At 37.2% G+C, this 25,291-nt stretch overlaps 1 protein-coding gene and 2 pseudogenes across 3 annotated transcripts in view; 2 read left to right on the forward strand and 1 right to left on the reverse strand.

Annotated features, from left to right (window-relative positions):
* LOC144664823 (C-type lectin domain family 4 member E-like) overlaps positions 1-25,291 on the reverse strand; it is a 197,681-nt gene that overhangs the window by 99,920 nt on the left and 72,470 nt on the right. The gene's annotated exons all lie outside the window — the stretch shown is intronic.
* LOC144664845 (proprotein convertase subtilisin/kexin type 6-like) overlaps positions 1-25,291 on the forward strand; it is a 75,367-nt pseudogene that overhangs the window by 17,765 nt on the left and 32,311 nt on the right. The window lies entirely within an intron of this gene.
* Positions 16,143-25,291, forward strand: part of LOC144666678 (furin-like protease kpc-1) — a 34,322-nt pseudogene continuing 25,173 nt past the window's right edge. Inside the window, exon 1 of the transcript XR_013573219.1 lies at positions 16,143-16,532. The product of XR_013573219.1 is annotated as a furin-like protease kpc-1 (transcript). The remainder of the gene's footprint in view (positions 16,533-25,291) is intronic.

Here is a 25,291-nt window from a genome sequence, read left to right on the forward strand (position 1 = left end):
TCATGTTTCAGTGAAATATATTGAAAAATAAACGATTGAGTTTTAGAGTATTTAAATATATGAACAGCTGTTCCAAACATCTGAATAAGGCTGTAGATTTTGGAAACTACGCTTTGCAGGCTTAGAACAAATTGATTGTTGTTATTTCCGTAACTGCGGAACTCATTTTCAATTTGTTATTATAGTATGGTATTTGATTTACAGAACATGAACGCCTCTGGATTTAGAGCCTGCATTAAAGAGTTGTACGAGACCAGATATGACCCTGTGTCAGTGAGTTATGCGGTCCTTACAGGTTAGTATATACTACATAACATGTGGTGATTTAAAACGGACCGTCCCTGGGAATCTGTAGAAGTCAAGATGTATTAAGATGAGTATGTTGTAAGCGAGATATACAAACACAAAATGTCAAAACCACTACAACATATACTGGATTACCAAACGTTTGTTGTGCAGTTTGCCTGCAAACTGTTATGAGGAAATGAAACCGTTAAAAAGTTTAGCCTTTTATTTTTTAGGCTACTTATAAATTTACAGATAGCCTGAGTGTACAAGTATAAACATTTGAAAATAAAACGAAAGAATGTAGGCAACTCTACTAGTACTCTCTTTAGAAACAAGGTACTAACATATGAATATATTTAATATTTGCGCAGATATTTGTGAACCTGGATGGAGTTATTTTAACGGCTTCTGTTACTTCACGAGCGAAACCTGCACAAACTGGACCAATGCGCTATCAAAATGTCAACAAGCAAACTCGGTTCTTGTTGATGTGAACAGCAATGAGGAAAATGTTTACATCCAACACAGACATAATGGCGAGAAATCGTGGCTGGGATTGAACGACAGATCAACAGAAGGTGACTTTACTTGGGCGGATGTTGGACGGGCGAACTTTACAGCTTGGGCTAAAAACCAGCCTAATAATAACAGAGAAGAAGATTGTGTTTACGCCCTTGGTTTGAAGTTGAACTACAAGTGGAATGACGTGAAGTGTAGCGACTGTCATCAGTATACTTGTAAGAAAGGTATGTAATAAATAAGTTAGTAATAAATAAATAACAAATTGAAAACTAAAAGGAAAGATAAATACATCAATAAATAAATAAATAAAGTAACAAGGTGGAAAACGAGTGAAGGGATGGTCAAGCGATAGATGGAGAGGTAGTGACTGAGCAAACGCGCGAAAACAATCAAGCAAACAAGCGATCAGTAACTATAAGATAGATGATATTATTTGTTCTAAGGCAGGTACCCAACTCGGGCACAACACAGGCAGAAAGCATTCGTTAACTGCATAACCACGCATTTTGTTCAGTGACGAGAACCATAACGTCAAGACATCCATTTCTTTTCATTTGAAACTGAGTTCCAAACTCATGCTAGCTTACTTTATTTCTTCACTAGATCTTAATGAATGTGAGGGGAAGACACATTCCTGTGATCAGCTCGCCACCTGTGTAAATAAACGCGGTTCGTATTCCTGCAAGTGTAGCCATGGTAACGCTGTAGATGGCTTTTCATGTTATTATGCAGGTATGATAACTTCTAAACGCTTTATCTGTGTACCTCCAAAGAATTTGTGCCTTATAAATGTATTCGGTCTTCAGTTTTATCAACATCCTCCAGGAGCTATGGAGGTGACGGGGAGCCAGTGTGTCTTATTTGAGGGGGACCATATCATGAGTAACGGCCAAAAGTGAAACGCCACTTGTATTTTCCGTTACAATACAATACAATACAATACAATACAATACAATACAACACAATACAATACATACTAGTTATGCAACGCTTTCGAGTGGTATACTATGGAATATCCCACGAGTCACTTGTATTTTCGCGATATACACACGAGCCTTTAGGCGAGTGTGTATACCAAGAAAATACAAGTGACAAGTGGGATATTCCATAGTATACCACGAGAAAGTGTTGTGTAACTATTTTATACCATGCCATAGAAAATACGCTTACTAAATTTCGCCGAGAATACAATCGCAGCGCACGATGGGAAGGTTGGGTTGAATACCGTCGAATATACAACGGCTTTCCTGTATTCTGATTGGCTGTATTTTCTATGGCATGGTATAAAATACAATACAATACAATACAATACAATACAATACATACTAGTTATGCAACGCTTTCGAGTGGTATATTATGGAATATCCCACGAGTCACTTGTATTTTCTCGGTATACACACGAGCCTTTAGGCGAGTGTGTATACCAAGAAAATACAAGTGACAAGTGGGATATTCCATAGTATACCACGAGAAAGTGTTGTGTAACTATTTTATACCATGCCATAGAAAATACGCTCACTAAATTTCATCGAGAATAAGATCGCAGCGCACGATGGGAAGGTTGGGTTGAATACCGTCGAATATACAACGGCTTTTCTGTATTCTGATTGGCTGTATTTTCTATGGCATGGTATAAAATACAATACAATACAATACAATACAATACAATACAATACATATAGATTACTTCATAGAAAGTGCGCCGTACGGATTTATATTCACGAGTTGCAAAATTTTGGGAAACGAACGAGTGAGCGTAGCGAACGAGTGAGTTTTCCAAAGTTTTGTAACGAGTGAATAAAAATCCGTACAAAGCACTTTCTATGCTGTAATTTGTTTATTATATATATAACGAGAATTCAACCATTGAGCACTTTACGCCGATTTTTCCAGTTTATAACCTTTAGCATACAACAGTTAACGGCGCGAGAAAACAAAGCTGCAAATGAACATAGCTTTACAAGCGAATTCGCTACAGTTTCAATAATGTGAAAGAAAAATTACTGGCGACAAACTCTCCTAGCAAGAACTTTATTTAAATAAACACACTCCGTTACATTTATAAACTTCGTATCGCATCGAGGAAACTTCGCCACAAGCGAATAAACTACTGGCGAATCAACTGGCGAATTTTGAACAAATTGTGACAACACAAGGAGTCGGTTAATTAAACTATAATTACGACGTAAATCCAATTAAAAAATACAATTTACTTTACCAAGACGATCCCAAGAGTTCCTGAATACTCTTAGAAAGTCCGCGGATGTGTTGTAAGTTCCGATGAAAGTCTTGTCTTCAACTCGCTTTCACTTATCGACACTTCGCCTTCGCCTGTCTTCACTTCGCCTTTGAAGAGTGATTTTTATCACTGCTGTATTCTTTAGGTTTTGCTTAGCGTGTTTCTGTTGGCTTGCATTTCCATTAAGTTCTTAAAAGGCAAAGTTTTGTAAAGAAACAAAACATGTAGCCATGTTTTCAAAGCATAAACTGCCGTCGAGAGCAAACTTGCCGCTCGCTTTCTCAACCTCGTTGGAAACCATTTAAATTCTCGCGCTGTGATTGGTTTAGTCGTACTAGTCTAGATGCTGATTGGTTATATTTTTCACATGTGAAGAAAGCTATACGCGAAGCTGATTGGACGTATCGCTTTTTTCACATGTGAAAATATAGCAAATATAGAATTCTATTTGCAAGGTTTATTGCTTAAAATTCTCGCTATATATATAATAAAATTCAATACATACTAGTTATGCAACGCTTTCGAGTGGTATACTATGGAATATCCCACGAGTCACTTGTATTTTCTCGGTATACATACGAGCCTTTAGGCGAGTATGTATACCAAGAAAATACAAGTGACAAGTGGGATATTCCATAGTATACCACGAGAAAGTGTTGTGTAACTATTTTATACCATGCCATAGAAAATACGCTCACTAAATTTCGTCGAGAATACAATCGCAGCGCACGATGGGAAGGTTGGGTTGAATACCGTCGAATATACAACGGCTTTCCTGTATTCTGATTGGCTGTATTTTCTATGGCATGGTCTAAAATACAATACAATTCAATACAATACAATGTTTAATGTGGTCATTACACTTAGCTATGGTTTCGATGCGTCCCGCAGATATGGTTAGCAAAATCTGCGGGAACGCACCAGCTAGTTTACAGGTAAACCACAATGAAAAAAAAATAAAAATAAAATAAAGTGAATAAAATTCTTCAAAGCTTTAAAGCTTTAAATATGTGCGACGCATTTCCTGATTAAAAATTTCTAGCTTAAAATTTGTTAAAAAAAAGTAAGCTAAAAGTTATAAAATATATACAACTATTTAATTTAAAAATTAAATCACTATTTTTTTACTGGAGTCTGGGAATGCATTCGTAGCGAACAGACGTTGCTTTCGAGTCTCCGAAGAAGACCAGACCAAATGAGAACTTACTTGTAATTTCATCGTCCAAAACATTCCCTGAAGTTTATATAAAATTGTCTTAATGCAAAAGTACGACTGGAAAAGGAAAAGGGAAGAAAGAGAAGCGAGCCAGACCAAGTAGCTCAACCGGCGATGAATGCGATCAAGATGGCCGACATTACGAAGAAATTCTTGCGCACTACAAAGCACTGGAACAAAAAGACGCCGAGAAGAGTGTGGAAATTGCCAAACTAAAAGCTCTCCTTCAGGAGGCAAAAGACGATTTAAAAGCTCTAAACGACAAAGTAGATGCTCTCAAAGCTTCGGTTCAGTTTACGCAAAAGGAACAAGATGAAGTAAAAGACCGTTTGACGACGTGCGAAAAAGACCAGATCAGACAAGAGAACGAGTTGACCCGCCAAAGCATCTACAGCCGGAGATGGAACTTGCTGTTCTTCAAAATTAACGAAAGCAAAGACGAGAATTGCCACCTGCTCGTAAAAGACGTATTGACAAACGGTCTTAAATTTGAAGAAGAGTACGTTAACAACATTCCATTATGTGGTGTCCATCGGCTAGGCAAGAAACGTCCAGACGCTAATCAGCCAAGACCAATAATCGTACGGTTTACCTGCCGGGCTGACAGAGACCACGTTTGGCGCCAGCGCCGTCATCTGGAAGGATCTGACGTAAGGATGGCGGAAGACCTCCCCTTCCACGTCCGCGAAATTCGAAAGAATATTCTCTTGCCAGCTTTGAAAAAGGCCAAAACCGTTCCCAGTGTCAAAGCATCTATTATTGGCGACAAGCTCGTAGTAAACGGCCGGCGTTATACCTTTAACAAAATCCCCATGAAATGGAGAAATGATCTCCAACCGCAGGATGTCCCTGCCGAAGAAAGCCAAGATCTTGATGATCCCACCTCGCCCAAATTCGAACCATCCCAAGCAACGCCAGAGATCACATAGAAAGTTGTTTCTAAAAACATTGCTTTAAAACACAAGTAAGTAGTGAAGTAGTTTGAGTACTTATTTACTCCTTTTCTTTAAAACCGTCAACCTGTCAAATTGCTGGTCTGACGTTACATATTTCTACCTAATGCTGTGTGTTGATCTTCAAAGGAGACTCAATGAACTTGCTCCAATAACATCCATAAGCTTCGACCAGACTGAAACGCGAATTTTAAAATATGTTTCCTTCGCGTTCGGGTCTCTTTAGATCTCTTAATATTTTGTTTATTATTGTGTACATTAATCTTGTAACAAGTTTCTGTTTCGTGAATACTAGCAAAATTTTGATTCTTAATGTTATTTGTATTTTTGTTCAGCAATTTCCCACTTTAATTTTTTGGAAAACAATTCTGTTTGATTATATTTTCGTTGTATATACAAGAAGATATATGCAAATTTCAAAACTAAAATTCGCTGCATTTATGTCAAGTGCTAAGAAAACTGTTCAAACAAATATGTTAATACAAGAATTATGAGGGAATTATGACAACTCTGTCACCTCTTTATGAATAGTCCCATTGATATCAAATGTTTGTCGGTGAACGTTAGAGGCTTGAACAAATCACTAAAGCGCCGCACCGTCTTCAGGTGGCTGCATCATCAGAATTGTTCTATTGTTTTTTTACAAGAAACCTATCGCTCAAAAGAGTGTGAAAACGTTTGGCAAGCGGAATGGGGCGGCGAGATGTTTTTTAGCCACGGCACAAATCATAGTAAAGGCACCATGATTCTAATTAATCCTAAAACAAAATGCAAAATTGAAAAGAAAATCTGCGACAAAAACGGGAGATATATTATATTAGATATAGCGCTCGCAGACACTCGAATTGTACTCGTCAACATCTACGCTCCAAACGACGTGAATCAACAAGTCGCTTTTTTTAAAGAACTTCAAGAACGACTCCAAGAATTTTCTGAAGAAACAATCATAATAGGTGGCGATTTTAACTGCACATTATCAGAAAAAGACAAAAAAGGGGGTAATTCAAGCAACCGAAAACATACGGTGGTCGAAGAAATCCACAAACTATGCAACCTTTACGATCTGAATGACATTTGGCGTTCTCTTAACCCAGACGCAGAGGAGTTTACGTGGAGAAATAAATCGTTTAAAATTCAATGCCGCCTTGACTTGTTCTTAATTTCAAAAAAATTGAATGATTTAACCAACAATTGCAAAATCGTATACGCACCCGAAACAGATCATTCGGCAACACTGATACACTTAAAATCCGATGAACTGAAACATAAAAAAGGTCCCGGATTCTGGAAGTTTAACCAATCGCTTCTTAAAGATGAAACCTATGTCTCCGGTTTGCGTGCGGAAATTCCCAATTTTAGGAAAAAATATAAAGACGTCAACGACTTAACCCTCAAATGGGATTTAATTAAGATGGAAATAAGAGGTTTTACGATTAAATATTCTAAAAATAAAGCAAAGAAAAGAAAATCTACAGAAATTTACCTCCAAAATCAAATCAATGAACTTTACAAAAAGGCTGAAAAACAACCCAACAACAAGCAAATAATCAACGAAATCTATCATGTTAGATCCCGCTTATAAAATGGAATGGTGACGATTCTTAGAAGCAAAGTCAGGTGGCATGAGCACGGGGAACGAAACACGAGATATTTCTATGGCTTAGAAAAACGAAACTATGAAAGAAAGACAACTACAAAATTGAAACTTTCAGATGGCAGTTTTACTAACGACCAATCAAAAATACTACAGGAACAAACGCACTTCTATAAAACTCTCTATACATCAAATAAGCAAAGATCTTCGACTTTAGACGACCCTCACCGCAGTTTCACGTAAAACATCACCCCGTTAGAAAATGACGACATGTTGTCGTGCGAGGGAAAAGTGACACAAGAGGAATGCTTAAAAGCGTTAAGGTATCAGCCACCGTTTAAAAGTGCAGTTTTTCTAAATTTGAGATTTTATGATGTTTAGATAAAGCTCATCACGGGCGTTCTGTTACAAAAAAGTTCACAAAAAAATCTTATTTCTCCGCGAAGTTATTGCGCGATGAAGTTTTTGCAAGGTTAATTATGTTAATTGCCCGTTGAGATGACCTGTCAACGCGTCACGAAATCCCAGCTCCATTGTTCACGCAAGAACATATTTGCAAGAACAAACGCTGCAAGCAGTCAAGCGCCGAATGCGGGCAGCCGATTTCTGCACCAACAAATGCGAGCCGATCGGAAATTCACGTTGAAGAACTGGTCGAAGATCTAGAAAGTGGCCACACTGAATAGACGCGCTACTGTTCAATGGAAACAAGGACACATCAATATTGAAATGAAACTACAGTGACGGCGGATACTGCCTGCGTTTATTATATATGTAAGCCTAAAATCAACTTTATTCTTACCCAGATAGAACTACTAGTCTCAATACGGCCAGCCTGTTTTTTTTTTGTGTGTGTGTGTGTTGACCGACCGATATTTCGAGGCTTCACCTTCGCTTTCAGCTGGAATCGCTTTTGTTACCGGCTTTGTTCGCTTTCGATGAATCGGCACACAACCAAACTCGAAGCATATCAAGAAATTTATAGAACAAAAATGCGGCTCCGTACGTGGAGCGAGAATTTTTAATTTTCTATAAACTGTATAAACCACGATTTGTTCCGGTCAGAAGACAAAAATATCTCGCCACGTTCCGCGTAAATGTTCTGCCTGCTGAATGTAACCTGTCAAACATCTATTGTTAGAGAAAGACGACCCTTCCTGGTAAGCATCAACCTTGACGTTCCAGGTGTTATAATCCCATTATGGGTAAGACTCCGCAAAAAATATATTTTGCTTTTTTCTCGGAAAGAAAATTTCGACAAGTTGAACGTACGTTTTTAACTCCAAGTCGGCAGCCCCTGAACCTATTTGGCTGAAATTTGACCAGCTTATTGCCAGATAGTTTTTCTCCAAAACCGTGTCTGCGATTTTTGTTTTCTTTTCTCGTTTTCGAATAATTTATATTTTTCCACAGGAAGTGCCGATGATTCGTCTCCCCTAACTTTATCTGCCCATTACAAAAGAACAAACGCGCTTGTCAAAAATCTGAGACACGGTTTTTTAGAGAAAGGTGTTAAGAGGCAAACGTGATGTTTATCGTTTTCTTCCACTTATTTTTGGCGGGGCTGGAGCTTGATTTACACAGACATATACTTTCGCAAAAACGTCTCAATTTTGCTTTTGTTTTAAGTTTTCGTCATTTTTAAAGGAATAATTCATAATCTGGAACTACTAAGCTTTCAGAAAATGTGTGGTTTGTAGGAGTTTGTATAAAAAAGAAAAGCGCTAGAGCGATCCGCGCGCGGACGGTCCTGAAGGGTGGCTGATACCTTAAACGAGTTCAAAAATGAAAAATCGCCAGGTACAGATGGGTTTCAGGCAGAATGCTATAAACACTTCTGGAAAGAACTACACTCCGATATGTTAAAATGTTTTGATTATGCCTACGATAGCGGAAAACTATCGATATCTCAAAGACGGGGAATTATAACACTCATCCCGAAGCCGAACAAAGATACCACTGTACTTGACAACCTTAGACCAATATCTCTTCTTAATACTGATTATAAAATTTTAACGAAAGTCATTGCAAAACGGCTAGAAAAGGTTCTTCCAAAAATTATTAACCCTGATCAAACCGGTTACATAAAAAACCGGTACATTGGTGAAAATGTTCGTTTAATTTCTGACATCATGAACTACACAGAAGAGAACAACATTCCTGGAATCGCCCTATTTATAGACTTCAAGAAAGCCTTCGATACCATAGAATGGGATTTCATAAACAGCTGCCTTAAAAAATTCAATTTCGGGCCTGACATACAAAGCTGGGTTAAAATTTTTAATAACAATGTTTCCAGCTGCGTCCTAATAATGGATTCGCGTCAGAATTTTTTTCCGTAGAACGAGGTGTTAGACAAGGTTGCCCCTTGTCCGGACTATTGTTCGTAATTGGCATAGAAATGCTCGCGAGAGCAATTAAAAATGATACCGGCATAAAAGGCATCAATGTAGGTGAGAAAGAAATTAAAGTCTCTCTATATGCAGATGATACCACTGTTTTTGTTCGTGATCTAGATTCGGTTGACCACTTGCTTACTGTACTTGATAAGTTCAAAAACCTCTCTGGCTTAGAAATTAACACCACAAAGTCTGAAGGGATGTGGCTTGGTCAATGGAAAAATAAAACCGAAACTCCCTTCGGCTTTCGCTGGCCGCGGGACCCAATAAAAGCTCTTGGTATCTTCTTTTCGTATGACACAAATAAAACTGACGAGTTAAACTTTGCAGAGAAAATCCGAAACTTAGAAAAGACGCTTAACAGTTGGAAAAGAAGAAATTTAACACTATACGTAATATATCAAACACGACAGGCAGTGTTTCATCGGGATATCCAAACACCGAGAAGAGAGTTGAAAATACGACGCGCAGCGGAGTATTTTTGACGAAATTCGAGGTGTTTGGATAGCCGATGAAACACTGTCTCGAGTGTTTGATATATCTTCTCAATCGAAACAAAAACTACGGAGTAAAAGGAGAAATAAAATCGTAAAAATATATGCTAATTAAGATCGGGTTTCCAAACCACCGTCACGGTTATAATTTTCTTTGTTTTAACTTGATGAATTATTAATGAGTTTGAGAAGGGAAAATAAACATTGTTAAAACTTTCGGACTTTCTAAATTAATCTACAATGCGTCTGTTCTTGTTATCCCAGAAAAATTTATCAAAGAAATTGAAAAATTAATTTTTAACTTTATTTGGGAAGGAAAACCCGCAAAAATAAAAAAATCAACTATTATTGGCGAGAATAAACACGGCGGACTCAAGATGACTAATTTTGACATTATGAATAAAGCTTTAAAGGTTGCCTGGATACCACGTTTGCAAACCAGAACTGATGCATCCTGGAAGGTTATTCCTGAGATCGCGTTGGAAAATTATGGAGGACTGTCTTTTCTGACGCACTGCAACTACGATTTCAATTCCCTGCAACTTAACCGCTTCCCAAGTTTCTATTGCGAAGTTTTAAAACATTGGCAAAGTACAAAACAAGCCTTTCAAAACGACACATTTCCACACAATGAAATAATCTGGAACAACCGCAACATTAAAATCGAAGGTAAAACACCTTTTTATAGAAACTGGTTCGAAAAAAATATTCTACGTATTGACGACCTTCTTCAAAACGACGGTAATTTCCTTTCTTTTAATCAATTCTCCGAAAAATTTCATCTTGAAACACCTTTCACTTTATATTTTGGATTGATAAATTCAATTCCGACTGATTGGAAATTAGCAATAAAAAGAACTCCTCGGCAAATGCCGGAAGATGAAAATAAAACAAACCAAATCTCTACCAAAAACGTCTACTCCGTTATGATAAAAAACGCTTTTTTACCTCCCACCGCTGAAGGCAAAATTTTAAGGAACGGTTTCAACCAAGCAAACATACACAGAGTTTATAAATTACCCTTCCAGATAAAAAATGACATTAAGATATCAATGTTTCAATACAAGATTATTCATAACATTCTTCCAACAAAAGTTAGCCTTTTTAAAGCCAAAATATCGGATAATGATATTTGCCCTCAATGTCTCACCGACAGACACTCTTTAGATCACATGTTCTTACACTGTCCTTTAACTTTATCTTTTTGGAATCTATTTCAAAATTGGTGGTCCAGTAAAACTAAAGAAAACATCACCCTATCAAACAGTATGATTTTATATGGAATTTTTGACAACAAAATGCACATGTACACCTTAAACTACACGCTTCTTATCGCAAAGTACTCCATATACTGCAAATGCTTACACGACGAAAAGTTATGTTTCAACAGTTTTCTGGCACTCTTAATGGACAAAGTTAATATACAAAGAGAAATTGCTATACAAAATAATAGTCTTACTAAGTTCAATGAAACATACGGGAATCTTTTTTAATTTTTTTTTCTTCTTTCTTTTAGAAAATTACTTTTTTTTGTTACTGTGTGTGTGTGTTTTTTTAAATTAGCAATTGTTTGTCGTAACTGTGCACATATATCATTACACAAATTAAGATACTTTATGTTCTCTTCTATTAATAGAAATGCTTAAGACAATAAATATTGTTGTTACCAGTAGGTTTTATTATCTAATAACAAGAGAAAGGAAAAAACACTGTAAAAAAAAGCGCTAGTAGTAATTATGTTTGAATGTACTCACTGTAATCGTCAATGTAATTTTTGTGTGTGTACAAGCTTCTTTTTTTTTTGTAAGTAGCGTATCGATTATGTAATGTCCTGTTTTATGTAAATGCATTAATAAAAAAAAAACAATAAAATAAAAAAAAACTATTTTTTTACTCCAAAAAAGGGGGGGGGGGGGCGGATAGGGGGAGGTCTAACTTTAGAGAAAGGAAAGTGACCTGTTAAATTTACTAGATGCGGTCCATGTGAACACAATGAAAACATTTGCTAAAGCGTGCAATGCTTCTCCGAACGTAGGTTTTATGTTTTTACAAATTATTAAAACGCGATGTTATATCATGTATGTATGCATCAAGCGACACTCTTATTTTGTCTTAAAAGAGAATATTATCATACGTTAAAGTTATATCCGTTTTATATTGTTTGCACTGAGCACTATTTATTATAATTTATTATTTTAGTTTATAATTTGTATTTTTTCCCTTATAAGGACTAAGAAATTCCAACATCGTTGGGCGTAACGAAAAATACTTGCTTACGTTAACTAAGTGGTTAAAACAAGTTGTTCAAAGCAAATCGTCTGACTGGAAGCGGTGTTGGCAAGCGTCGGTGGATGGCTGGGCTTCAACAACTTTTCATGGACTCTGTGACAGTAAGGGACCGACTGTTACAATCGTACGTGTCGGTGGCCGGTATATCTTTGGCGGGTACACCAGCCTCTCATGGAGTAAGTGACATGATTATATTGCTTTAATACATGCGTACACTCAAAAGTTAAATACATATGGCTACACAAAAAGGTCAAATGCTTTAGCATGTTCATGAAATGGCGTTTTAGGCACGATTGGTGTAGAATAACGTCGCCTTTTAGAGATATTAATTTTTTTTTTATTAGACACGATGAACTTTTTTTTTCAATTTTTTAAAATTGTTCTCAAAGTTATATTTTCGTCAGTAACTATTCGACTCCATCCAAGGAAGAGCGGTAGAGAGAGGACAGATCAGAGGGGAGGGTGGACACTAAATGGCACTAAGCATAATTAGAGGATGCAAACTTTATATCCGACCAGTGTCTCTTAATCATTTATTCCTTTAATAGTACGGGAAAAATGAATCTGAATTGGGCCAAGCTTCAAAAAGCGATTGTTACCATAGGACTAAGAAGGCAGAGGGGGGTGGGTTTTTTTTTTTTTTTTTTTTTTTTGGGGGGGGGGGGGGTTGTGGATCTCACCCTCTCTTGAGGGTTTTTTTTTTCAAATTTTGAAAAGGGATTTACTCTATAATGCTGAAACCTTTTGTAGCTGTTTGCTCATCCTTTGCGCAAATTTTGATATGACAACCATGTAACCCTGCATTTTTCATAATTACAAGCAGGTCTGGCCAAAAAATAGCAGTTTTAGAAATTTTTCTTTATTTTACCAATTTTTTTTTCCTTCAAAACAAAATTGTACGATTTATTATGTAACATTCCACAGGTATTTGCGTTATTTTCTGACTTTGTAAAAAATGGTGAAATCCAAGATAGCGGTTCTAAGTAGACGGCTCTAATGACGTCATGTGACATATGACTTCACAGCCAACACATATTTTATCATCTTGTAGAGTAAGCTAAGAGCTTTCTACTCAGTGCAAAAGAATTTCGCTGCGCATAAATAGAACGAAAATCTTAGGGTTTTTTCTTAGTTGCTAAAGTAACTGTTGTGCTGCGTCGGCATGCAAAAGAAACACTTACTTGATTATCAACTGGAAGTTAATAAGGGTAAATAAACTGCCCTAACAAATTTTGAAAAGCTAAACTGTTAAGCGTTAGCCCTTCGTCGAAGCAAAGTTCCAAAGTGCTAACGCTCGAAACATCAGCTTTTAAAAAAATTGCTACGGCGATGTATTTACCTTTATCGTGGTTATTAACTATGCCTTTATCAACTTCCAGCTGATAATCAGTTTTGTATTTCTGGGTAGCCGAGTTAATGAATCTGACACGTGTATTCATTTTAAAACTCTGAAAGAGGTATCGATTTCTTAAAATCCTAATCGGATGGTTAACCTTAATTGAAAACTTGAGACAAATTTTAAGGGAACAAGATATCGTACCAAGATGAAAAATTATAGTGAAATGTTTTCCAGCAGTCTACAGTAACCTTATGTAATGCGTTCGATGCGAAGCGGTCCAAAGTGTTATTTATGATCATATAAATTATGACATTTTTTTCTACTTTGTTTTTCTAATTAGGCTCAAGTTGCGCATATCGGTACAATTCAGCAGCCTTCCTGTTCTCTTTGGTTAACCAGCCTGGTTGGAAACCACTACAAATATACCAAACAGGAAAGGACAGTCCTAATAAGGCTCATTCCATCTACAGTTGTTCTTCCTATGGACCAACATTTGGAGGAGGACACGATTTTTACATTGCCAGCTACGCCTCAACCAGAACAAACTCGTACACAAACCTTGGATACACATATGGCCCGCCAGCTGGACACAGCTATGGATCATCCTTCGCCAAGTCATTCCTGGCGGGTAGCTACAAGTTTCAACCTGATGAAGTGGAAGTCTTTTATGAGACAACCTGAATTTATCCCGTAAATCGGAGTCGTAGCTTTACACGCCCTGCACAATAAAAATAACCTTTGAAAACATATTAGTAGAATAATTATTGTAAACCCTTTAAAAGTAAAGAAGCGGGATATTAGAAGACTTCATTTTCTCAATAAGTCAGTCCACATATTAGTATCATTTACACATGACATGCCAAAAACGAATTGAATTATTAAATACAATAATTATAGTTGTTAGTTCTAAAGGATGATAACAGCAAAGTGATTACCGGGAATTGAATTGAAATAATTGATTTTATCGCGACGACAGCGTTCTCGAACATCATGTTTACTTAGGTTATCAACAGAAACTGACCGGCTCGGATAACTTTATGGTGTCAGCCTGACTTAGTATTCAAACTGAGAAAAATCGGGAACAGATCTATCCAGTAATAGAAACGACAAGAAATGAGACCTTAAGCTTGGCGTGGGTGGCATATGGTTTTTAGGGGCGTAACTGGATTTTCTTTTTAACTTAGAATTCTTTCTCGAAAAGTGTATTCCCTGAGTACACAGAGCGGCAAGAAAAATACTAAAAAGAAAACACATTTTACACTAAACCAACTTTTTAAAAAATAAACATAACTTTCGACTGCCCGTTTGAAGTGGAGAGATCTCATTACGAAGTTTTAAATTGAATTTAATTTGATTCTAATTTATCATGCCAAGAATGTAATGTGTAGGTTTGAAGCTGATTTTGCTGGTTTAGATTTTTAAGAAAAAATAGGCCGGGCAGATTATGATAGTTCTTGTGTAGTTGGGTACTGATCAGCATTTGTAATTAAATTGTGCTGTCTCACAAAATAATTACTTGCAGTTGTGAGTCTCAACGTTGTAAAAGCGTAAAAAAATAAAATAGAGCAGGGTGAAAATATCGTGTTATTTTATCTTTTTGCGTGTTCTTATCCCGTTCTTATCTCTGCTATGTCCCTGATTTAGAGTTACTGCACGATTTAACAGGGTTGCCACAGGTCAGAAAATGGCCAGGGAAAAATAAAATTCTTGAAGGTTAGGGGAAGTCAGGGAATTTCAACATTTCGAAATGAAGTCCGGAAAATTACAATTTTAACAACTCTGATTTTATACCATTGAAAGTTGGACGCTTGGGACCACTGCTATATATGTCGGTTTGTTTTTATTTAGTCAGGTCAGAAAATATTAAATTTTATTTTTTCCTTGGAAAAGTCAGGGAATTTTGAAAACTGATGTCTGTGGTAGCCATGTATAAATGAGAACGATGCAATGCAAGGGAACGTCCAAAATAAAAGCCAACTAAAGTGCACTTTCAAGTTGCGTCTTCTGTGACAAAGCACCGGTCACGCAATGTCACGCAAGATGACAGTTAGCAAATTGCAATACTTGAGAACGCATAAAAAATGTAAGCATGTCTTGGCGACTGCCATGATCTATAGAACATGCGGTTAATCGTGGTTTATTTTACACCTTTTCACCTCAAACCCCTTTTTACACCAAAACACCTTGAAAAAAACACACCCTTTGGCGCCGTAAATACATGTAGAGCTTACTTAAGGAAGGCCCTACCTACCCCTACCCGATATGATAACTGACAACAGAAACAGAATATAAGCTTACGCAGCGTTGTCGTGACGTAATCAAAGCAAAAGCAGAACTAGTATAGAGATTATCTGCAAAAGACTTCCATAGCGCATGCTGCGATTGGTCCTCTAGCTTCAGCACTGCCGGATCTGTTGATCAAGAGAGATACACATTGACTCCATGCTCCAGTTGTTTAAAGGTTGGATAACACTATCCACCGGATAAACGTCTATGCAGTGGATAGCGCATTGTGTTTTGTTAAGGCTTTTCCACTGGATAGCAGATAACGTTATCCACCATTTGAACAACAGGGACCACATGCATAGCGTCTAAAATTTCGTCAACATCAGTCAAATTAGTCTCAAGCAGGAAAAAAAATATCCTTGTCACAGCTGAAGTAATTAGAATATTCCGCTCACGTTTTCCCAATTCCTCGGTTCATGTTTTGCTGAAGCAGACAAAACAACATTCAAAGTACCCAGTTTATTCGCGTTTATTTTTCTTTTTTCTTTTTTTAAGGATATAAGTGAAAGACTGGTGCTCTCCGCCTAGCACATTTGCCTTTTTATGGTTATTTCTTTTGTAATATATTTACGGTTCAGCTAGATCATGTCTAGATAAAGAGCTACATCGAACCAGGAAGTACTAGTGACCGGAAGTGATAAGTTCGTTCCTCGTCACCAGGACCTCATTGGCAATTGAAATTCAATATAGCCAGGTCACTCAGCACAAAGTTGTAAACATGGAGTGTGAGAATATGGCGGAAGTTTGATGGCGGCGTTTTCTTCTTTAATATGTTCTGTTGATAATACTCTTCAGTGGAAACGAAATTTTGGCGAAAGAGATTTACACCAATGACTGGGCCGTGAAAGTTCGTGGCGGCCGACAAGAAGCAGTGAAGGTAGCCCTCAAATATGGTTTCTCTTACGAGAAACAAGTGAGTACATGTTTCGTGCAGAATCTTCAATATTTGTATCTAGTTTCTACAAACGCAGATTTCATCACATTTATGCTGAAAAACCGTCTGGTAGATTGCATGAGTAGAACGGACCAGGGCAAGATTTCCGCACAGGACCCTACATTAATTATGCATACAATTTTCTGACTGATTCGTTCTTTTCATGAATGCTGTTTATGTATAGTGATAGTATGAAATAGTTGCATACATAATTAATGTAGGGTCCTGTGCGGAAATCTTTCCCAGCGGTCTGGCGACTTTCTGGTCGCGAGTAAACCTTCCCTTTATTTTTTGTGACAGAACAGAACTTAATTTGAAATGATTAAAATCGATCTATTTTTTTCCAAAAACTTTTTCTGTGCTTCGCTACAGGACAAAACGTATTTTACTATCTGAGAGCTCACTGCAAACCTTAAAGTTCTTAATTTAAGAATGCTGGTCTTGAAGTAAGAACTGTTGGTCTAGTTTTAAGAGTATTGAATCTGGTTTTAAGTCATTAAAATCTTAAAAGAAATTTAGACCACTGAGACCTTAAAACAAGTTCCATTAAGATCTTGTTTCAAGAAATCATTTTCCTGTTATTAGATGTTAAAATCTAAATTCTCTATTACTAGTTGGAATAAAACATTTCTGGCTGTATACAAAATTTCTAATTTGACATAGACATGAGCTTAAATTTCACATGAAAACTACTGAAGACAGCACTTAAAAAGTTCAATATTTCGACATATTTTCCCATCATTCATAATTGCAAGTCAATGAATGGGATTCATGTATAAATATATGAAGTTGATAAACTGTATATTGGAGCATGGTATCCAGCTGCCAAGGAACAACAACATTAATATATGGCTGCAGAAATGACAAGGATGCAACTCAAACATTTTAATGAACTATAAGTAACAACATGAACTATAAACATGGCTAATGGAACATTATTGGCTAAACAAGAAGTAACAACTATTATTTCAGTTAATGGAACTTCATTGACTAAACAAGAAGTAATAACTATGATTATTTCAATAAATGGAACGTCATTGGCCTAACAACAACAACCATTATTATTTCAAATAATTATTAATTAATTAATTAATGGTCATAAACAAAACAGTTACAAATGAATTAACTGAACTGAATTACTTTGTATAACTGAATTGTATCAGATCAGATTGATTAATAAACTTGTACTTATTACTTGCAAATTTAACTGGTCAAGATGCTTTCCATAACTACAATGTATTTTGCACTTCCAACTATATGGGCATGATACACTTGGTAATATGTTAGGTCGTCATGGGAAATTATATCATAACCTTGTGGCATTTCTGGCTCAGAAATCTCAAATGCATTCAACTGCTCACAAAATGAAGTGGTTGTCATTGCCATGACTACAAAGAAAGGTCCTTTGTAAGGAACAAACCAAATTTTTGCCAGTTTTCCAAACAGTGGTAAGCCAGTATCATCCAAACCAAACAGAAGAAAATTATTTTCACCTGGTTTGTAACAAGTGCCATGTACTGTAATAGAGTTGTACTCCAATACCTGAATTTTTTCATTAATTTCATAAAACCTCTTAATAGTATTGCTAGCATATTCTCTTTCATGTTCATTTATAAGTAATTTCCCTTTTCCAAACTGTACATCTTTATCAACTAATGGACAATGATTAGTAACACATCCCTCATCATCAATTTGAATAGCTGCTGCACTTTCCATACTCTGGTGTCTTTCAGCTAATGACAATGGTAAGTTCTTAAAGTTTTTTATCCTACGGGCCATATCCTTGAAGTATGAGTGCTTTGCCTCAAATCGCATGCACCATGATCGAATGAGGGGCCCAAACATCATTATTTGTGAGGGTAAATGAACTAAGTAATGTTGTTTAGGCAATATTCTTGCATTGGGATATGTAATCTTAAATAAGGTTAAATGCTCTTTAACTAATTGTTTTAAATTGATTACAGAGGCAATGGTAACTTTATGTGAAAAGCAAATACCCATAATTTCAAGCAAAGACAGGAAATTTTTCCACTGTGGGTCATCATTTTGTACTTTACCAGCTAATATAAAAGGAAGAATGCATGCAAACAGGAACATTTGGCTTGCACTTTGCCCTAAATTTGAAGAAGACTGAAATTCTAGGTCAACCTGTTTGATTGGAGAAGGTTTGTCCTTTTTTTCTGAATAACCATAGGCAAAGTGGTCAATTGCTTCATTCAAGTCCTGAAGGTTTAAGCATTTGGCATCAAACAAATGTTTGAAAAGAAATTTCATTTCATAGCATAAAATTCCTTCAAGGAAAATGTGCATAATGTCTTGAGGGAGCTGTTTGGTGACATCAAAGTAAGGAGCTTCTGCGATCTTTGCTCTGTCATTTATTCCATATTCTTTAGAAAAGTAATTCTTCAGATATGTTGATCCAGCATTTTCCATTAAGGAGAGCTGTTCTTTATGGCCGCTATTTGTGCGCAGAACAAATTCTTCCTCTGTAAAGTGTTCCTGCATTTGTTCCCAGGATGTCATACAGTGACGGCACTTTCTCCTAGCACCACCAACACTTTCTTTAAAGCAACCAACTGCCTGACTTGCTGGTGTATCAGCAATAACAGCAAGAATTGCACCTTGTAAATATACCGTTCCACCAGCAATGGTGAAAGGATAGCCAGTTTCACTACCAAGTTTTTTTAAGTCATCCACTAGAGTTTCGAGTATCTTGTTGATTCCAAACTTCTTTATGTATTCTTTTTTAGAAATTGCAAAAAGGTGAATGGATTTCAATTTGGAACGATAAAAACAAAGTTTATGTTTACAAGCTGATAATAAAACAATCCTAGTGAATGAATCTTGTTTGTCATGGGATTTGCAACATTCATGTCATCATAATAGATCAATAACTTGAGAGCATGGTCATCGGTAGAAAACAAGGGGTGGTTACTCACAAACAAACCATCATTGAAATCTTGCAGGTAACCATGATTAGCTGGCTTACAGTTAGTTTCAGAATATATCATCTTTAGAATCTCTTTGGACTTTAGCTGCTCTTGTAAGGTCTTCAGGATTGGAATATAATAAAATACTTTTTCATCCTGCAGACATCTAATCTTGTTTCTTACTGTTTTATGGGTTTTCTTTGTTTTGAGAACTTTTCTGACAGGTCCCTGTAAAAACAGAAAGTTAATAGGAATTAATACTATATTTTTTTTTGTCTCAAATTTTTTTGCCTCTCTATAAGTAAGTCAGAATGGCATCTAATAAATCTTTAAAAAGTGTCTTATTAATTCCATGGCTGAATTCACACCTAAAAATAGATTGCATCACACCAGCCGCAAACTCTGAAAACGTTTAAGTCATAGACCAAGCAAAAAACCTCAGATAAGTATGCATTAGTATCTTAATTATAATCCACTTTTCTATCTGGTTGCCCTTGTCATTCATGTCTAACAGCTAATAGCACAAAATCATACAGATAAAGGTATAAAATGTACTACATAGGGAAGCTTTTTTCGACTAAATTCTGGCAGCATCCATATTTTTGGCATCAAGTTGTTCAAAAGGAGCAGCAATTTCTTCAAATGCATCTTCGATCCCAGGCAATTGCTCTACATTTGCATCCTTTAGAGTTTCCTCTACTTTTCGCTTAAGCCTCCTACAAGCAACAGAGAAGAGCTCTGATGTTGCTTCTGCAATTTTCTGTGTAGTGGTTTGTGTCAACCTGTTTTCTTCCTTGACTTTTAGGAGATATTTCCCTGCTATATCAGTCAATGACTCCTTAGCCTCATCATTGGTTTGGTTTGCAGACACATGTTTTGTTTGGAGACACGTCATGTTGTGAGAATACATAGGTTCAGAACATTCATCTGAAACAGCATCAGGTGAATCGACATCAGATTGTGGAACCTCTGCCTCTCTTGGAGTATTACTAAGTTCTTCATGAAGTGAGGTGGACTGAACTGATTCATTGAGAACCCAGCTCCCTGAAATAATGAAACAGATAGCATACCTATAAAAAAACTGAATTCCCTATAGGCCTAATTTGAGGGCACCATGATTAATTTTAAAATACATTCCATCAATAGTCCCTTTGAAACTGAAAAAACTCATGAAACTGAAAAAATTGGTACTAAACCGAACAATGAAGCAATTTATCTGCAACATTTTGAGGTGAACAGTAAAAAAGATGATTTGTATATAGAAGAAATTATGTCAGAAAAGCTTTCTTCTACATACAGATCATTCCTCGCGAAGCGAGGCCGAAGGCCGAGCGTAGCGGGGTGTATAATTTTGTCCCTCAAAGGGCTCAGGCGGGATGAAATCTCGTGTGGAGTTTACGGTCATATATATATATATATTTATTTATTTGTGAGCTTGGTGTGTGGCGGAAATGACGTCACACGGCCGCCGCGTGCTGGTGGCCTAATGGTAAGGCGTCGAACTTGAAATCAGATCTTCGGGACTGAGGGCGCGGGTTCGAATCCGGCTAGGGTTTTTTTTTTTTTTTTTTTTTTTTTTCCTTATTTTTTTTGTGGGTTCGAATTCTGAGCCTTTCATTTTTATCGTTTTTCTTTTCGGATTAAAATAACACTGATTTCCACATAATACTCCCTCAACGCCTATTCAGGCTATAAACCTTTCATCGCCATCAGGGGCGCGTGGGCGGAGGGTTCGAATCCTCCTGCCGTTCGTTCTTCTTTTTTTTTAATGCCCTCAAATAAATGTCCAAAATGCGACTATCCAATAATTTGTCGATGATTTTGAAAATAGCCTGCGCTTCCCAACGCTTTATACCTCTTATACCTCTGAAAGAGCCGCCATCTTCAAAGCGGAGTAGACCCTGGGAACGAGGGTGTCGCGGCCATGCCCGTTACTAATTTTTAACAAATATATCTTCCTGCCTACTGTGGAAAATTGAATATGTACAATGTTCAACTTCAAATAATCCACTCCAGAGCTTCGCGAGGCCCTGCGAGTCACGTATTACTAGTTAATATAAGTTTTGAAATCCTTTCAAATTATATTGACCACGCAACTGGAGTGAGCCTCGCGCGTGGAAGAGGAATCTTACGAGGACAAGTCGAGGAGGGCACGCGAGAAGCACATGTCAGTCATTGGTCGTCATTGCGTTTGCGTTAAAGCATGGCCTGAAGCGTGATCAGCCTGACGTTTCTACATAAATCATTAACGAAAACTTACCAGTACTATTCTCCAGGGTGTTCAATTTAACGTTCTGTCTGTCACTGTAGAGATATGAGCTGTGTTTTTCTCTGACGTGTCTTGCGAATGTATTGGCCTTTTGAAACCTTCGGTCGCAGCCATCGATACCACAATACGCGAAAAAATCGTTTTCACTGTTATGTCTCGTATTCAAGTGAGTTAACAAGACGTGCAGAAAGATACTCGAAAAGACGCAAAATGCACATTTCCACGAAAACATTATGACAGCCGTTTTGGGAAGGTAAGTTTGTTTCAGTTGTCATCAAGCGAATATTACAACGCTTCTTATTGGCCGAAGAAACCCGCGAAATCACAACCAATAACGTCATTGGTTGGATTAAACAAAAGCGCTGCTCGCAAGAATCCGGGTACTTTGTTCGCTGGGGGTTCTGGCGGGAACTCGAGGAGATGTTTGTGGCACTTCAACTCGTGTTTTCAAGTCTTTTACAGTTGGTTTGTCAAGCTCCCAACCTTTCAGGTGAGTGGCTGCACGTTATTTTTTATTTTAGTTATTAACTTAGCGTAAGAAGCTCAGTTTTTACCGTGCAATTTCAAGTCGACGTGCAATTATGAAGCCCACTGAGTCGGCCGTCGGCCGATAGATTGCAAGTGACCGATCAACAGCTGTTTGCCAAACATCTCACAACGAATTTTTGGAAACATCTTAACTACAGTCCAGTGCATTTACTTTCTCTTGCTAGCTTTTTTCAGATGGTAAGATAAGTGTTAGAATTTTCGCCGTCTCTGGACACATACAATCTTGTTGTTCTCAAATACGGCCGCCTTTCCCACCACGCTCAATTTCCCGCGCGCTCGCTTGCCTCGGTCTGCACGTCCTTTCCCATCGCAATTTACGGTCGGGTTTGTCTGTTTTCCTTGTTTTATACGTTGAGTTGCCTTCAGTTATTGCGAACTTAATTCGTGTGACACCACAATGATTTTTTTAAGCGTTAATGTAAAACTTAAAAGTAACATCGCGCTGGATCGGAGACTTGCGGTTTGTTTGAAAGGGACTGTGTCACATGTGTTTTGCCAAATACTTGCTATAAAACTTAATGTTTGCAAAGAAATTACTTCTGTGGATCTAAATGACAAAACCATAGCTTCATTGCAACCAAATGTGTCTCCCGGGCGTTATAATGTAAAGTTACAAGCAAAAAAGACTGACTTTGAAAACTGTTCAGCCCAACAAATTATATTTCAAAAACCCATATTGCAATCCGTTTCAATCTTCGTCACTTTTGGCCATCCCTACCTTCGTTTGTATTTGCTGTGTTATTGAAATGTTTGTTCAATGTTTTAAGAGGTTATTTTTATATTTCACCGAATTTGATGGTCATTTTCCTTGACTAAATTTGACTAAATCCTTGACTAAATCCGTGACACAATCCCTTCAAAGCCTGCATGGCCAATGTTTCCGAAATGGTGCAAGCGACAGGGTTTGTAAGGTGGAGTTGAGCGGAAAAAGGCGATTTGACAGTGAAAGAAAGATTGCCACCTTTCACTGGTTGACTTTTGACTGCAACCAAGAGTAACTTACTGGTTTTATATAAAATTATTGGCTGTTTAAGTATTAGCCAAGTACATGAAAGACAATATAGCTGGTCTAAACAGGTGTTAAAAGGAAAAATGTGATCCATATAAGTAAACAAAAGAAAGTATTTTTGATGTATGTACTTGTGGGGCTAAAGGGGGTTGCAGATGGGGCTTGTGCGGTACATAGAAACCGAAGATTGGCTGGGGAGGAGTTTCTGCTTCCCCCCCCCCCCCCAAAAAAAAAGGACAAAATAAACAAACCATAAGGAAAGAGGGATCAAGAGTTCCATTTGAATAAAGTAATGTAGCCTCTATGAAATTGATCTTTATTGTAGGCCACCTCACACATTGATACTATACACCTTTTACTTGATATTTATTTGATAGGCATTTCTTTTGTCATGGACACGGACAATCCAGAAGTATGTGGGATATTGTCCCCAGATTTGCAAACCCTTAGTAGCAAATCACTTGCTCAGTTTCTTCAGACACAACAATTCACACCAAGTCAGTGTAAAGTTCTCGAAGGTAATCTGTTTTGTTGTGCCATGTTGTTAGTCCATAACTGTAACCATTTGTTGTTGTCTCCTGTTAGCATGGGCTTTGGCATTTGTTTAATTATTTTTGTCAACTTATTTCTCTTGTGCTTTATTGAAAAATGTTTGACCCAGGAACACTTGATTCTTTTGTGCAGGAAAACTGTTACAGTTCATCATTAATTCATTTTATGAATTGGCCATACTCTTGTTTCATCATTAATAGGTGTCTAGAAATTAAAAGTCCCTTTTTTATTTCAAAAGGCAACAATGTGGATGGCAAGATGTTTCTAAAACTAACAAGAACAGATCTAAAGGAACTATTCCCAGATGACTTTCCCACTCGTAAAAGTTTGTGGGACCTTCTCAGCAGTATGGTAAGTTTATATTATGATGGTATCCAGACATCATTTTTTCATTGTCTTCCAGTCAGCTAAGTAGACCTAAGTTACACTAAAATGTTCTTGGTATTATTTGGCGTCTTGCCTTTTTAAATAATATTGTCAAGTTCTTATTTCTTGATGAAGTCGCTGTCTGATTTCTTAAAAGCACGTACTTTAATATTCTAATGAAATTTCAATAGTGTAAAACTTGACAGAAAATATTTTGTGTGAATTGTTTGTCTGCTTGTTTGTTTTTTTGCTAGACCAGCGTGGATTTTGTGTTATTGTGTGGTTCCAGAAATTATGCCATGGAAGGGATTTTTTCCTAAGACCTTCCCCCTAACTCCTTTGGGGGGGGGGGGGGGGAATAAAGACATTTTATGGAACCACACATCGTTCCGTGGTGTAAACATTTCAAATAGTAAATGGATGGGCTTTGACTTCATGGTACTAATTGTCAGCCCTGACTTATATACATTGCCTTATGTCCCAACAGAAATCTCCAGTGTCTTCAGTTTTAGAAGATAGTGCAGATCAGGTACATATAATCAGTGAATGTTCATTAAACATTTCTCTTGTTATATTTCAACCCTGAAAAAGATAATATAAATATACATATACTAAATCAACTTAGGCACATACAGTACATGTAAATGACCCATATTTCCATTAATTGCAGACCTTCCAGTTTCCCCCAACACGCTCTTCAACTCCAAACTCGACATTGTCAACACTTAGTCCATACAGTTCAATGGATGAAGATGCACTGTCCCAGTCCCAGTCCCAGTCCCAGATGGACAAGAGTACACCTTACCCTCTTAAAAGGAGTAGCCGCCAGTATCCACTAGTACCACGCAAAAAAGAGAGAGAAAACCTGCTGGGGGATGATTTCAAGATACCTATTTCAGATGCCGTGAAAAAGAGCATTGCTGACAATAGTGTCCTTGATGATACCTCCAGAAGGCAATTGATCAGAGACTCTGTTACCTGTCTTAAAGCATATGCTGGTGAACATCTCAGCTCTGAACATTTCACAGAAGCTGCAAAAGTCCTGTGTAAAGAAGTGCCCGTT

This window comes from Oculina patagonica, chromosome 9 (assembly GCF_052425735.1).
Source record: "Oculina patagonica isolate OP01 chromosome 9, crgOcupat, whole genome shotgun sequence".
NCBI lineage: Eukaryota > Metazoa > Cnidaria > Anthozoa > Scleractinia > Oculinidae > Oculina > Oculina patagonica.